Here is a 16,075-nt window from a genome sequence, read left to right on the forward strand (position 1 = left end):
TCAGAAATACAAAGTAACATATAGGAAAAGGTACCACTGTAGCAAACGCCTATTTGGTTCAGGAAATGTTTCCAAGATTGAAGCACGCATGGCATTTACTCGAGCCTCCTTGCGATCAATTCCTTGTTTGATTAACAATATCAGTATACGTATTCCAAATGTAACAACCAAAATAAGAAGAGATATGAACTCACTATGAACTTCCAGTAAAGCAGTGCAACACGATGTAGGAACAGGAGATGATGATAGCTCTCGAATAACATGCTACAGATGAAAGAGCTTTAGTAAATATGAACCAAAACAAGACTCAACATATAAAGTTAAATGTATCTTCTGTAATTACTTTCTGAAACATCTTTTTTTATCATATTTATTTACACAGATCGAATAAATATTTTAATCAGGTATGCACCTTGACACAGTCACTGACAACATGAGCATCCTCATCAGAACCAAACTCGGTCTTGCCTGGAACAAATACATGGTATACTTTAGTATTCTTGCTACTTGATTGGTGAGTGAAATTGAAGTGCAACAAGAAGACAACAAATGCAAAATGGTATAGCAATAAAATGGAAATTGTTTTTACCTGTTTCATAATCCTGAACTCTGCGCTCAACTTCCTTGACGTCCGCGGACTGTCTTAAGATACCTTCTACTTTCGTTCATGTAACATTCAGAGTACAAGCTTGCACATAATCATACCCAAACTTTGTACATGAATCCATATGATTTCAATACATTGAGAAAGAAGATGCATCTGGATCTAAAAACAAAGAGATCAAACTTACTGCATCCCATCCAATGGTATTTCCGTCTTTTTTGCTAACTTGAAGGGCAATTCGGGCTTTTTTTACTTTATGTAAATAGACCGAATACCCCTGAAAAAGACAGAATTGCCCTTTGGGTCGAGATACGGAAATACAAACCTTTGGACCGTAAATGGCATTTTACTCTAAATTAAAAAAAAAAAAAACATTATTACCAAGATCAACTGTAAATGTCTTACCTAAAATCATGGTTATCAAAAGCGCTCGCCTGGTGCGCCTAGGCGCAATTTTCAGGCGAGGCGCAACCATACCGCCCTGTTTCTTCAAAGGCGCGCTTCCAGTAAGTTTCCGGCAAAAATCGACTTTCCGGTGACTTTTCCGGCCAGATTCAAGCCCCAGTTTCCGACAAACTTCTACAAATTAGTGCCAAGTTTCGTATGGACAGATCTGTCGTTGGTCGATGCATCAATGGTGAGCAGAAAGTTGAAGAAGAGAGAAGAAGATGATGAGAAAATGAGAAAACGAGAAAAGAAAGCACTTGGCTTAATAGCTTACTTTTACTGTTTTTTTTTTTTATTTCAGAAAAGCTGGCATTGATTTGCAGAAAGAAGACTGCACAAACAGTGACAACACATAGTTTAAAAAATTCATTTTTCTTACAAAATATTTTAAGTTATTAGAACAAGTACTCTAACTAATTTTTACTTCAAAGTATTTTCAGTTATCTTAAAAGATTTTAATTTTTTTAACCTAGTTAGATGATTTTAATATGTAGTTATCTTAGCTATATAAATATATTTAGAGAGTAATATTAATTTTATATACCTACAAGATATATATTTTTTTCAATACATAACATATTTCTTTTTCATTTAAGTGCGCTTTTTTTTTCTCAGGCCCTCGCTTTTTTTGCGCTTTGCGCCTAGGCCCCAGGCGAGACCTATGCGCCTTGAGTGCGCCTAGCGCCCTTGATAGCTATGCCTAAAATAGTTAAGGATCTCGAGAATCTAACCTCAAAGATCCTCCACAGACAGAACCGTTTCATCAGGACATATGGCTGCTGCTCCTAACTGAAACGACTCTTGTATAAGTCCAAGAAGAGAATTTTTAGGTTAATAATATAATTTTAAAATTTTAATTTAATTTGTCAAACACTCAAAACATGTGATTATCTGATTATTAACTTTACAGGGGCACATAAAATTAATATTCTCCATAATAAACATGATCTCTCAAACATTCAAAACATGTGAATATCAGAACTTGATTATTGAATGTTACGTGGTCATAATTAAACCGTAAATACAAAATAGCATGTTCACAGACCTTGTGTCCAGGGGGACTGATGTGATGAATGCAGAAATTATGAAGGAGCAATGAAGCTGCTTCGGGACAGAAGAATAGTCCTTGAAAAAACAGCATATCTGTTCACAAAATTAAACGTTAATTAGACCCAAAAACCATTGAATAACATGAAGGGAATGAAAAATTTTGAGTTGCTCACGGTTTAAAACTGCATGGATATGTAATCAACGGTGGTTTTTCTTGGTCTCCGTACACAAAAATAGATAAGGACCCACAGCTCGTTTGAATAAAATGTTCCTGAAAATTTATACGGCAGCACATATTAATCACCAAGATAATGAGATGCGTAATTAAAAGCTATTAAAAACAGATTATATTGTTCTAAAAGATGATGGCTACATAGTTTTATACGAACAATCGTTTGTATTAAATAGCTTTGTGGCTTTGACTGTACTACATTTATTATTTTTTTTAACAAATACATTTGCGAGGCAAAGTCCCATTAAAAGAACACTTACAGGATTCCACAAGTAGTAATGATGCTCTCCTGGTGGTATACTTGTCATAGACCCATCCTCAATGTGAATCCGGTTAGAGGCGGCTTCGAGTAGTTCCCATCTCGTGTCGTTTGCCGTCAGAGGTGCGGGTGAGGGTTCTGACAGACAGGTCTTACTAACCATCACCAGCATCAGCAGCCATATAACACGACAACTCTTCATTGAAGCAGCTGATATCGTTACATAACATTCATCAGCAAAATTTCAAACACACAGTTTAAAGTTAGGTTATCAGCAATAAGAATTGTTAAATCAAAGCTGAATAAACAAATGTTAAATCAAAGTTGCATAAACAGATTACACTGTAGGAATATCAAACCCTTTTGGCTAAGCTTATTATAGTTAAAAAGGACTTTTGGAAAAGGACTTTTGCGAAAAGGACTTTTTGAAAAGGAGTTTTTAAAAAAAGTGTTTGGATTAGCTTATTGATGTAAAATGACTAAAATGGGCATTCTTTTAGATATAAGGGGGTAAAGAAGGGGTATATTGGTAATTTGTAGTTTGAAAAGTTAAAAGCTGGCCAAAAAGTCACAATATTGTGACTTCTTGAAACCTCCTTTTTCTTCTTTGCAAAAAGTCATTTCTAAAAGGACTTTTGGCTTAGCCAAACACAAAAACAACTTATTGGCTTTTTGATAAGTCAATAACCCAATAAGTTGTTTTGAAAAGCTTAGGTGTTGCCCTAATTCTATCTAGAGAAATTCGGTTAATCATAAAATTCAAACCCTAATTCTACCTACCAATTAAAGTTAAAATCCTGACCAATTACCATCTAAATTAAAGCTTGACACAAACACAGGTGATTATACCAACCAATATGTTATTTCCTATATATTTTGGCTTTATTCATATCATAACCCACCTCTTATCAGTAATGCATCGACATACTAATCAGATAAATTTAGAGATAGAAATGAGTTGAATATTTTGAAACCCTAGAAAAGTACGGACCTACAAAATCCAAAATTTGCTAACAACAAACGCAAATTATAACAAATTTATACAATCAAACACAAAAATTACATTCTAGATTCAATAAATCAGCAAAGAACCATGTGCATCGAATAATTTATGAAGAATGAAAAAGGGAAATACTCACCGAAGAACTCATCATCATCAATGGACTACTCTCTGGCATCAGTAAAGACTAACAGAGGGTATGTTAAGGAGAACCAGCCATGATTTTGTCCTAAAACAACAAACCCTAGAAACTGTTTATAAACTTATTTGCTAAAACAAAGATAAATTAGAACGCACCCTCATAAATCACCAAAGCAAAATCATATGTGGAAAGAAGAATTGTAACTTACCAAGATCATCGGCTCTTTAAGAGAAGAAGATGGTTTCGACGGTCGCTGGTGGTGTCATCGGTGGAGAAGATGGATGCGAGGGTTTGTGTTTTAGGGTTTCTCAAGAAAGGATAGGAACAGAACCGGACCGGTGGAGAAGATGGTTGGGAGGATTTGTGTTTTAGGGTTTCTCTTGGAAGAAGAAACAATAGGAACAGAAAAAGTGTCTTGGGATGGGGGATGAATAAACAGATTCAAAAATTGAATCCAGCTCAGCTCTGGCCGCACAAAAATTGTTTTGCCGCCCAGTTATTGTTCTGTGCTGCTGAAGAAAGTTTCAACACATTCATGCTTAAATGCTTGTACAATGGGCTTCAAATGGTTGTACAATGGCAAATGACCATTTTTGCCCTTCCTATATGCTTATTAAAGTAGTATAGATATATATATATATATGGAGCCGCTAAAATAGAAACCACCTCCAGTTGTAAGAACCACGAGAACCACTCTCAACCAATCAGACTAAAGGGTATTTTAGTCATTTAGCCCAAAAGTCTAATCTCTGTCTTTGTATGTCTCTTTAAACCTTCAGAACCATCATATCTCATTAACATTCAAAACCTCCTCTTATTTTCATCTCTCTCTCTTGAAAATCAAACCTGCAACTACAATCATCTCTCTCTCTCTCTATTGAACCCCTCATCTCTCATCTTCAAAACACAGAATCATCTTCAAGACCGTGGTGGGGAGGTGGTTGGTGGGGAAGACAGTGGTGGGAGGTGGCGGATGACAGTGGTGGGAGGTGGTTTGGTTGGAACCAACAACGCCTCACTTTCAGGATTTGGCTAGATCTGACAAATCCGGACCAGATCCTGGTCTCAATCGGTTCACATCCTTTATTTTGCTCCGGCGACCACCAACATCAATCCCCCTTTATTTTGCTCCGGCTACCACCGTCATCAATCCCCCTTTACTTTGCTCCGGCAACCACCGTCATCAATCCCCCTCGTTTGTGTATGTTCCTGTACTTGCATTTTTTTTTGTTAATTTGACTATTTATTTAAGTTTTATTAACAGATACAAATGATAGTTGGGTTTTTTTTGTTCGTTGATCACATCCTATTGCCTTAAGGTTTTATCTATTTTTTTTAAATGAGTTGTAAAATATCTCATGGCCATTGTTCTAGAAGGCAAAAATGCTTTGAGGTTTGAACTTTCTGTTTCGGAAAACAAAACTGGCAACTTTTTGAAAGTTTATTTGTTAAAAGTGTGTGATTGAGGAGGTTTTTTTGGGTGATGTTTGAGGTACTAACATCTAATTTTATTTAAGTTTAGATCAATTTTACAAAATCTATTTATTTTTTTTATTTTTATCTTTTTATTATATTTCTTAATTAACATAAAATCTATTTTTTTTTATTTTCATATTTTTGTGAAATTTCTTATTTAACATAAAATCTCCTTGTTACACTAGTATTTTTTTTTAAATTGATTTTTTAAATAAAATCTACTAGCTATATACTTTTATCTAAATTAAATTTCTTAGTCATTTTAAATAATGTAAACCTTATTCGTTTTCAATTTTGGATAGATATGATTGATAATAATAAATATCTTTCATGTATTAAAAATTAAGCCTTTATAACTCGTTTTTTTGTTCATTTACATTTTACTATTTTAGAAAGATATTTAATTTACATAAAATCTGCTAATTACACTAGTAAAATCTACTAGCTATATAGTTTATGTAAATTAAATATCTTTTTTTACAAAAAAAAAAAAAAAGAGTTTAAAAAAGGCTTAATTTTTTTAGTTTTATCTAAAATGCCTAGCTATATAGTTTTATCTAAAATACCTAAGTATATAGTTTTATGTAAATTAAATATCTTTCTAAAATAGTAAAATGTAAATGAACAAAAAACGAGTTAAAAAAAGGCTTAATTTTTTTTACATGAAAGATATTTATTATTATCAATCATATCTATCCATAATTGAAAACGAGCAAGTTTACATTATTTAAAACGAGTAAGAAATTTAATTTACATAAAACTATATAGCTAGTAGATTTTATTTAAAAAATCTATTTAAAAAAATACTAGTGTAACAAGTAGATTTTATGTTAAATAGGAAATTTAATAAAAATAATAATAAAAAAATAAATAGATTTTATGTTAATTAAGAGATATAATAAAAAGATGAAAATAAAAAAATAAATAGATTTTGTAAAATTGATTTAAACCTAAATTAAATTAGGTGTTAGTACCAAAATGTGTTACATTGATAAACTTAAAAAAATGCAAGGGTATTTTTGTCATTAATTAACAAATTTTGGTGTTAGTACGGAAAGGTGTTACAAAATTGAAAACATAAAACCTAAACCTGTTAAAAAAAGATAGTACCCAAAGGCAAAATTAGGTATAAACCACAGGACTCATTTGTGTAATAACCTCCAAAGGGAATACAAACAAGTGACATAATGATGGCGCCTCTCTAAAATCTCAGAAACATTGATTTGAGTAGCTCCGCAAATGGACTGGGTTGGGAATGATGGTCAACTTCCCATAAACAAATTCTAGTAAAGCTTGGTCCTTTTACGGAGAAGTAACAAGCATGAAAAGAAAGAAGGTAAAACTGCTAGCTAATTTGGCGATTCAACCAGCACTTGATAGCTAGTGAAATCGTTTTGGAATTCATCCAAATCATTATAATTAGTGTCACACCCCCAAAATCCACCTGCGGAGTATCACCGCTTGGGAGCATGACTGACCAGGATCAAGCCACCAATCATATTGAACATGTAGTAAATAGTAATAATTATCCATCAATACGAAAGGTGTTTATCAAACCAACATAATTAAGTGTAGCGGAAGCATTAAAGTAAAATCCAAACATAAGTGTTAACGTATGAAATATCATAAGTGTTTAGTAAGCATTCACGAATCCTTGTCCACAACAACCTGCTCCCCCTTGTGCAAGCTCCATAAAGTACCTAAGGTCCTGCAAGGCATGCGGCAAATAATCAACAAACTAGTTGAGCGAGTTCACAGAAAGTAAGTTCGTATTGATAATGCGTATGTTCATCTAGTGGGGGATTCCCATACAATTATATACTATTGTTGAGGGATTCTCACATTTATCCTTTACAATGGGGGCTTCCCATTTTGATACTTACTAGACTATTTACAACCATGTGTTCTTCTTAAACTGAGAACAGGAATACGTACGAGGTCACGCAGGATTTACGTGAGTGCCCTTCCCCGAGGACAGTGGTACGTGCGGGGTTTACGTAGGATTTACGTAAGTGTCCTTCCGACCCGGAAGACAGTAGTGGGTATTAGGTTACGCAGGATTTACGTAAGTGTCCTCCCGACCCGGGAGACAATGGTAGATACTAGTTTACGTAGGTTTTACGTAAGTGTCCTGACTATCCTGAGGACGATGGTCTATAGTCTAGTGATTTGCGTAAGTACGAGTAATCATTCCATATCAAACATTCCAACTCAATTCCCAACCCGGGAATCCCATGCCTCGGCTATGTGAACTCACCTTGGTTTACTCGGCAGATACACAAAGAAGAGGGTTCTTGAACTAACAGTGGTCAACCACGTCCTAACAGGGTTACCACACAAGTCAGGTTTTGACTTCACGTAATGCACGTATAAAACATACAAGTTAACACGTTACTAACACGTATTGATCATGACAACATCTTGGCAGTCAAGTAATATCAAGAAGCCCAATAATATTTGGCCCAACATGTTGTGCGATCCACAACATGTTGTGCGATCCAATACCCCGGCCCATACACATGAGCATTCCACTAACATACCCGGCCCAAAACAATTAAACAACATAACAGTCTTGTGCGATCCAAGCTGATTTGTGCGATCAGCGTGGGTTGTGCGATGTATTAACTACCCGGCCCACAGCTTAGAAGCCCAACAGAACAATATATAGCCCAAAACAACAATCCGGAGTGGTCCAGTTCGTCTTGTGCGACCGGATAACTCTTGTGCGATCAGTGTGGGCTTGTACGGCCCAGTCGCCTTGTGCGATCCGTACCAGCCCAGTCCAACATGCACGTCCGGCCCAACATATAGCAGCTTGTGCGACTGAGGACTGTTTGTACGCTCAGGTCCTCTTGTGCGAAGAGGCCCCTTGTGCGACTAAGGGTCTTGTGTGATTCGTTTAACAATTTCCGGAAATTATGCATATTAGTTACATTTATCCAAGTTTCCAAGTTTACCAACTAATTAACAAAATCAATCAACATCATTCTAACAAATCTGATAATCACAAAATCGATCAAACATGCATAATTCCAATGTTTTCTCAAGAACCCTAACCAAATCAAACATGGACACAACTTGTAAACATGTAATCGAGTTAAACCTGATCACCTATCCGAGTTCTATTATATCAGAGCCAACTTCCATGTGTTCGGTTCTAATACTAGATCATGTATTCCAAACCGTATAAACACTATCGAACATGCAAATCAAGTGTACACGGGATCCGATTATCAAGAACACTATCATTCAACCTAAACAATCATATTAAATCAGAAATCCTAGATCATCATGCAAAGCTATTATAACAAAACACAATATAATTAATCATACTAACCGAATGGGGAAGGAACAAGAATTGATACGAACAAGATGATGATTCGATGGGATGGATGCTTTGGCTGCCTTCGGTTCGTGAGAGAGAGAGAGGAGAGCTAGGGTTGTGCTGTGTTAAGTGTTTTGTAAAAAGTGAGAGGTAGTTGCCCTCACCCTAAGTGTGTACATGTAGAGGATGGGCCGAACTCAACCATGGGCCGCCCTATAGTCTGATTACAAGCAATGCGTCCCAAAAGGGCTTGTGCGATCGAGTAGATGTGTGTGTTGTGCGATCCGATCAAGTTGTGCGTTTAATACAAACATGCAATACATAAACACAATACATATTGCACACGACATACATACACGTAACACATAAGGCACATAACATTTCATAAAATCATTAGATAGTAAACTTTCACGTACGCACGTAACGTTACAAGGCAAGTCTAAAATACGAGTTGTCACATTATCCCCAACTAAAAAGAAATTTCGTCCCGAAATTTGGTACGCACTCACTGAGGAAGCTAGGTAAGTTCAATCGTTCACTGGTTTTCCTCGGGTGTCACATCCTCCCCCCGTTGGTCCCGAAATTCCGAAGTAGTAGCTTCAGCCTCAGTAGTGGTTGCATTGGTTCCGAATAACTGGGGGTACTTTTCTGTCATCCTGTCTTCGCGTTCCCAGGTGTACTCTGGGCCACGTTTGGAGTTCCAACGTACTCGAACAAGAGGGATTCTCTTGTTTTTGAGGACCTTCACATCCCGGTCCGTGATTTCAACTGGCTCCTCGACGAACTGCAACTGCTCGTCGATAGTGAGTTCTTTGAAAGGAATGATAAGGGTCTCATCTGATAGGCACTTCTTCAGATTCGACACGTGAAAGACATTGTGAACTGCCCCGAGTTCAGCTGGTAGGTTTAGCTTGTATGCTACTTTGCCAATATTTTCTATGATTTCGAATGGTCCGACGTATCGCGGATTCAGTTTGCCCCGTTTGCCAAAACGTACCACACCCTTCCAGGGTGAGACTTTTAGTAAAACCCGGTCCCCGACCTGAAATTCCAATGGCTTTCTACGCTTATCCGCGTAGGCTTTCTGACGGTCGCGTGCTGCCGCCATGCGTTGTCTTATCTGTGCAATCTTTTCCGTGGCGTCCACTACGATCTCTGGACCCGTGATCTGACTATCCCCTACCTCTGCCCAACAGAGAGGTGACCGGCACTTACGTCCGTACAATGCCTCGAATGGAGCGGCTTGTATGCTGGTGTGATAACTGTTATTATACGAGAACTCCACCAAAGGGAGGTGCTTTTCCCAGCCGTTGCCGAAATCGATAACGCATGCCCTAAGCATGTCTTCAAGTGTTTGAATCGTTCGCTCAGACTGCCCATCCGTCTAAGGATGATATGCTGTGCTCATGTCTAATCGTGAGCCGAAAGATTTGTGCATTGCTTGCCATAGCTCTGACGTGAATCGTGCATCCCGATCCGAAATGATGGAGGTGGGCACCCCGTGCCTCGAAACAACTTCTTTAAGATAGACGTCTGCGAGAGTGGAGAACTTATCCGTTTACTTTATAGCCAGAAAGTGTGCAGACTTGGTGAGTCGTTCCACGATCACCCATATAGTATCATTTCCCCGCTGGGATCTAGGCAGGCCTGTAACAAAATCCATGGAAATTTCTTCCCATTTCCATTGAGGTATCTTGGGCTGCTGAAGTAGGCCAGCTGGTTTCTGATATTCAACCTTGACTCTCGCACAGGTCAAGCACTTGCCAACATAAGTAGCGATGTGGGCCTTCATGCTAGGCCACCAATAAGTAGTTCTGATGTCGTGGTACATTTTATCCGACCCTGGGTGTACCGAGTAGCGAGACTTGTGTGCTTCGTCCATCACAAGTTCGCGTAGACCACCATAAATTGGGACCCAAATACGCCCCGTTACATAGTAGGCACTGTCTGCCTTCTGTTCCATTCGTTGTCGTGAGCCGCGTAAGGCTTCAGCTTTGACATTTTCAGGTTTCAATGCTTCTACCTGAGCATCTCGTATCTGTGTAGGAAGGCTAGACTGAATCGTAAGCTGTAGCGCTCGCACACGCCGAGGTAAAGTGTCTTTCCGACTGAGGGCATCAGCCACAACATTGGCCTTGCCTGGATGGTACTTGATAGCGCATTCGTAATCGTTCAGTAATTCAACCCATCGCCGTTGACGCATGTTCAAATCCTTTTGCTTAAGAATATGCTCGAGACTCCTGTGATCGGTGTAAATCGTGCACCTGGTACCGTACAGGTAGTGTCGCCATATTTTAAGCGCGAACACAACAGCTCCCAGCTCTAAATCGTGCATCGTGTAGTTCCGTTTGTGAATCTTAAGTTGGCGTGAAGCGTAAGCAATAACCTTGTCGCGCTGCATTAACACACATCCAAGACCCTGGATGGATGCATCACAATATACTACGAAATCGTCCGTGCCCTCTGGCAGTGAGAGGATAGGTGCACTGCAAAGTCTATCCTTGAGGTACTGAAAAGCAGTCTCATGGGGCTCTCCCCAGCGATAGGTGACACCCTTCTGTGTCAGTAGCGTAAGTGGCTGAGCTATCTTTGAAAAGTCTTTAATAAACCGTCTGTAGTATCCTGCCAAACCCAAGAATTGGCGTATTTCCGTTGGTGTACGTGGTGCAGGCCAGTTCCTGATCGAATCTACCTTGGATGGATCGACATGGATCCCATCCTTGTTCACTACGTGGCCTAGAAAGTGGACTTCACGAAGCCAGAAGTCGCATTTCGAAAACTTAGCGTACAGCTGTTCCTTCCGAAGGAGTTCCAAAATAAGGCGTAGGTGCTGCTCGTGTTCCTCCTGACTCTTGGAGTAGATCAGGATGTCGTCGATGAAAACAATGACGAACTTGTCAAGATAGGGTTTGCACACCCTGTTCATAAGGTCCATAAATACGGCAGGCGCGTTCGTTAACCCGAACGGCATGACAAGAAACTCGTAGTGGCCGTAGCGAGTTCTGAATGCGGTTTTGGAGACGTCCCCATCCCGGACTCTCAGCTGATGGTAACCAGACCTCAAGTCTATCTTGGAATAGTAACACGACCCTTACAACTGGTCGAATAAGTCGTCTATGCGTGGAAGAGGATAACGGTTCTTCACCGTTACCTTGTTGAGTTCACGGTAGTCGATGCACATTCTGAACGTACCGTCTTTCTTTTTCACGAAAAGTACTGGAGCTCCCCAAGGCGAAGAGCTTGGACGAATGAAGCCCTTTTCCAAGAGCTCTTGTAGCTGCTTTGACAATTCCTCCAATTCTGATGGAGCTAGACGGTATGGTGCGCGAGCTATGGGTGCTACTCCTGGAGCGAGCTCAATTTGAAATTCGACCTGACGGTGAGGCGGTAAGCCAGGTAAGTCATCAGGAAAAACACCTGAGGGTAGTCGCGTACAATTGGAATATCCTCCAATTTCTTTTCCTTCACTGATGCGTCTGAAACGAGTGCCAAGATCGCGGTGTGACCCTTCCGCAGACACTTCTGAGCTTTCAAGAAAGAGATGATGCCGACCACAGCACCACTCTTGTCACCCTGAACTTCGAGAGGTTCTTGACCAGAACGTGGAATACGAATGATCTTCTCACTGCATAAGATCTCTGCCTGCTGTTGGGATAACCAATCCATCCCAATAACGATATCAAAACTTCCCAAGACTATGGGAATAAGGTCGATGGAGAAAGTTTGACCGGCTAAGACAATACTACAACCCCTGACTATCTGCGTGGCTTCTAAACTCTTACCATTTGCTAACTCTACAACATGTTTGGTGCTTAGAGGTGTTGATGTACGTTTTAACAATTTACTAGCTTTCACAGAAATATAACTTGTATCCGCACCCGAATCAAATAAAACAGTAACATAAATATCGTCGAGGAGAAACTTACCCATAACCACATTGGGATCGTTCATTGCGTCTCCTCGTCCTAACACGAAAGCTCGACCCCTTGCCTCGTTGCCATTGTTGTTGTTGTTGTTGTTGTTTCCCCCGTTGTTGTTGTTCCCGTTGCCCTGGTTATTGTTGTTGCGATTCTGGTTCAACTGAGGACAATCGCGTTTGAAATGTCCTTCAGCCCCACACTGGAAACATCCCCGGTTTCCACGCTGTGGCTGCTGCTGCTGCTGCTGCTGGTTCTGTGGAGCTGGTTGTTGCGGTTGCTGGTTCTGATTTGCAAGCCGTGGGCTCCTACAGTCTTTGGCCTCGTGACCCATCTTGAGACATCTTTGACAACGACCCTTGTTGCACTGGCCGCTGTGATGTCTGTTGCAGTTGTGACACTTGGGGTGAAACCCTTGATACCTTCTCTGTCTATGACCACCAGAGGATTGCTGACTAGGACTCTGGTAGTGGTCAGTCTTTTGCTGCTGAGCTTGAGATTGAACTGTTGCTGAACCTTTGCTAGAATCCCCATCCCACTTTCTTTTGTTGTCACTGGGTGTAGTGGGAGTAGCGGCTGAAGTAGTAGCACCGATGCGTTTGGGCAACTTGTTTTGTTCCACCGCCTGATCCGTGAGGCGATGAGCAAGACGCTGGATATCCTGAATGTTGTCGAGGTTAGCCGATGTAACATGGCTCTGAATTTCTGAGGCTAGACCCTTGAGGTACAACTCGATGCGTTTGATGGGAGGGTCTACCATGGTAGGACACAAAATAGACAGTTCGTTCGATCGCTTCGTGTAAGCTTCTATCTCTGACCCCGTCATCTTCAAATGATAAAACTCATTTTCCAGCTTGTGAATGTCGTCACGCGTGCAGTACTCACGCTTGATAAGTTCCTTGAAATCGTTCCAGGGTGTGGCGTTAGCAGCTGCCAACCCTAAGATCTGAACTTGGGCGTTCCACCAAGTTAGTGCTATTCCTTCTAGCGTGCCAGTGGCGTATTTCACCCTGCGAGCCTCAGGGCATTCACACATCTCGAACACTGACTCCAGCTTCTCAAACCAGTGGAGGAGTCCCACTGCCCCCTCTGTGCCGCTGAAAGTACTTGGACGACAGTCCATGAAGTTCTTAAAGGTGCAAACTTGCTGCTGCGCTGGTTGACCTATTGTGTACGAATAGGGCAAAGTTTAAATACAAGGGCTAGTTTAGGAGTGTAGGATCTAATGATCCTAGTGTAAGTTATACTGCAGGGTATACTACCTGCTTGAGCGGCTGCAAGTGCCGCAGCAACTTGAGCTTGAACGAGAGCCTCTAGCTGGGCTTGAGTCATGTTAATTCGTCCAGACATGATCTTCATAGTAAAAGTAACGTAAGTGAGAGTGGTTCGCGAGTAGGGCGATGACAGAAAAGTGTAAGCACGTAGGTATTCCCATGTAATAAAGTCATGTGTATCTAAACGTAATGCGAGCAAGGTTCTAAGCAGTTCTAGCAAACAGGCAATAAACATAAACCTTATTACCTAGGATGTCGAGTCTTGCACGTGGAGCGAAGCGTCGTTGTGGATCATTGAGAGCACTGTTCTCGTTATAGTCTGGTTTTAATAAAAACGCTTTCCCTTATTAAAACCAAGTTCTCTATAACCAATGGCTCTGATACCAATCTGTCACACCCCCAAAATCCACCTGCGGAGTATCACCGCTTGGGAGCATGACTGACCAGGATCAAGCCACCAATCATATTGAACATGTAGTAAATAGTAATAATTATCCATCAATACGAAAGGTGTTTATCAAACCAACATAATTAAGTGTAGCGGAAGCATTAAAGTAAAATCCAAACATAAGTGTTAACGTATGAAATATCATAAGTGTTTAGTAAGCATTCACGAATCCTTTTCCACAACGACCTGCTCCCCCTTGTGCAAGCTCCATAAAGTACCTAAGGTCCTGCAAGGCATGCGGCAAATAATCAACAAACTAGTTGAGCGAGTTCATAGAAAGTAAGTTCGTATTGATAATGCGTATGTTCATCTAGTGGGGGATTCCCATACAATTATATACTATTGGTGAGGGATTCTCACATTTATCCTTTACAATGGGGGCTTCCCATTTTGATACTTACTAGACTATTTACAACCATGTGTCTTCTTAAACTGAGAACAGGAATACGTACGAGGTCACGCAGGATTTACGTGAGTGCCCTTCCCCGAGGACAGTGGTACGTGCGGGGTTTACGTAGGATTTACGTAAGTGTCCTTCCGACCCGGAAGACAGTAGTGGGTATTAGGTTACGCAGGATTTACGTAAGTGTCCTCCCGACCCGGGAGACAATGGTAGATACTAGTTTACGTAGGTTTTACGTAAGTGTCCTGACTATCCTGAGGACGATGGTCTATAGTCTAGTGATTTGCGTAAGTACGAGTAATCATTCCATATCAAACATTCCAACCCAATTCCCAACCCGGGAATCCCATGCCTCGGCTGTGTGAACTCACCTTGGTTTGCTCGGCAGATACACAAAGAAGAGGGTTCTTGAACTAACAGTGGTCAACCACGTCCTAACAGGGTTACCACACAAGTCAGGTTTTGACTTCACGTAATGCACGTATAAAACATACAAGTTAACACGTTACTAACACGTATTGATCATGACAACATCTTGGCAGTCAAGTAATATCAAGAAGCCCAATAATATTTGGCCCAACATGTTGTGCGATCCACAACATGTTGTGCGATCCAATACCCCGGCCCATACACATGAGCATTCCACTAACATACCCGGCCCAAAACAATTAAACAACATAACAGTCTTGTGCGATCCAAGCTGATTTGTGCGATCAGCGTGGGTTGTGCGATGTATTAACTACCCGGCCCACAGCTTAGAAGCCCAACAGAACAATATATAGCCCAAAACAACAATCCGGAGTGGTCCAGTTCGTCTTGTGCGACCGGACAACTCTTGTGCGATCAGTGTGGGCTTGTACGGCCCAGTCGCCTTGTGCGATCCGTACCAGCCCAGTCCAACATGCACGTCCGGCCCAACATATAGCAGCTTGTGCGACTGAGGACTGTTTGTACGCTCGGGTCCTCCTGTGCGAAGAGGCCCCTTGTGCGACTAAGGGTCTTGTGTGATTCGTTTAACAATTTCCGGAAATTATGCATATTAGTTACATTTATCCAAGTTTCCAAGTTTTCCAACTAATTAACAAAATCAATCAACATCATTCTAACAAATCTGATAATCACAAAATCGATCAAACATACATAATTCCAATGTTTTCTCAAGAACCCTAACCAAATCAAACATGGACACAACTTGTAAACATGTAATCGAGTTAAACCTGATCACCTATCCGAGTTCTATTATATCAGAGCCAACTTCCATGTGTTCGGTTCTAATACTAGATCATGTATTCCAAACCGTATAAACACTATCGAACATGCAAATCAAGTGTACACGGGATCCGATTATCAAGAACACTATCATTCAACCCAAACAATCATATTAAATCAGAAATCCTAGATCATCATGCAAAGCTATTATAACAAAACACAATATAATTAATCATACTAACCGAATGCGGAAGGAACAAGAATTGATCCGAACAAGATGATGATTCGA

General features: G+C 40.3%; 1 long non-coding RNA gene across 1 annotated transcript; it reads right to left on the bottom strand.

Moving 5' to 3' along the window:
• Positions 1–1,758: 1,758 nt before the first annotated feature.
• On the bottom strand, positions 1,759–4,189 carry LOC110902585. Its single transcript, XR_002571235.2, has 6 exons — positions 3,943–4,189; positions 3,732–3,821; positions 2,594–2,802; positions 2,275–2,372; positions 2,097–2,194; positions 1,759–1,840 (listed from the first exon to the last, which is right to left on the bottom strand). It is a non-coding gene; the product is annotated as an uncharacterized LOC110902585 (long non-coding RNA).
• Between the last annotated feature and the right edge of the window lie 11,886 nt (positions 4,190–16,075).

This window comes from Helianthus annuus, chromosome 13 (assembly GCF_002127325.2).
Source record: "Helianthus annuus cultivar XRQ/B chromosome 13, HanXRQr2.0-SUNRISE, whole genome shotgun sequence".
NCBI classification, from domain to species: domain Eukaryota; kingdom Viridiplantae; phylum Streptophyta; class Magnoliopsida; order Asterales; family Asteraceae; genus Helianthus; species Helianthus annuus.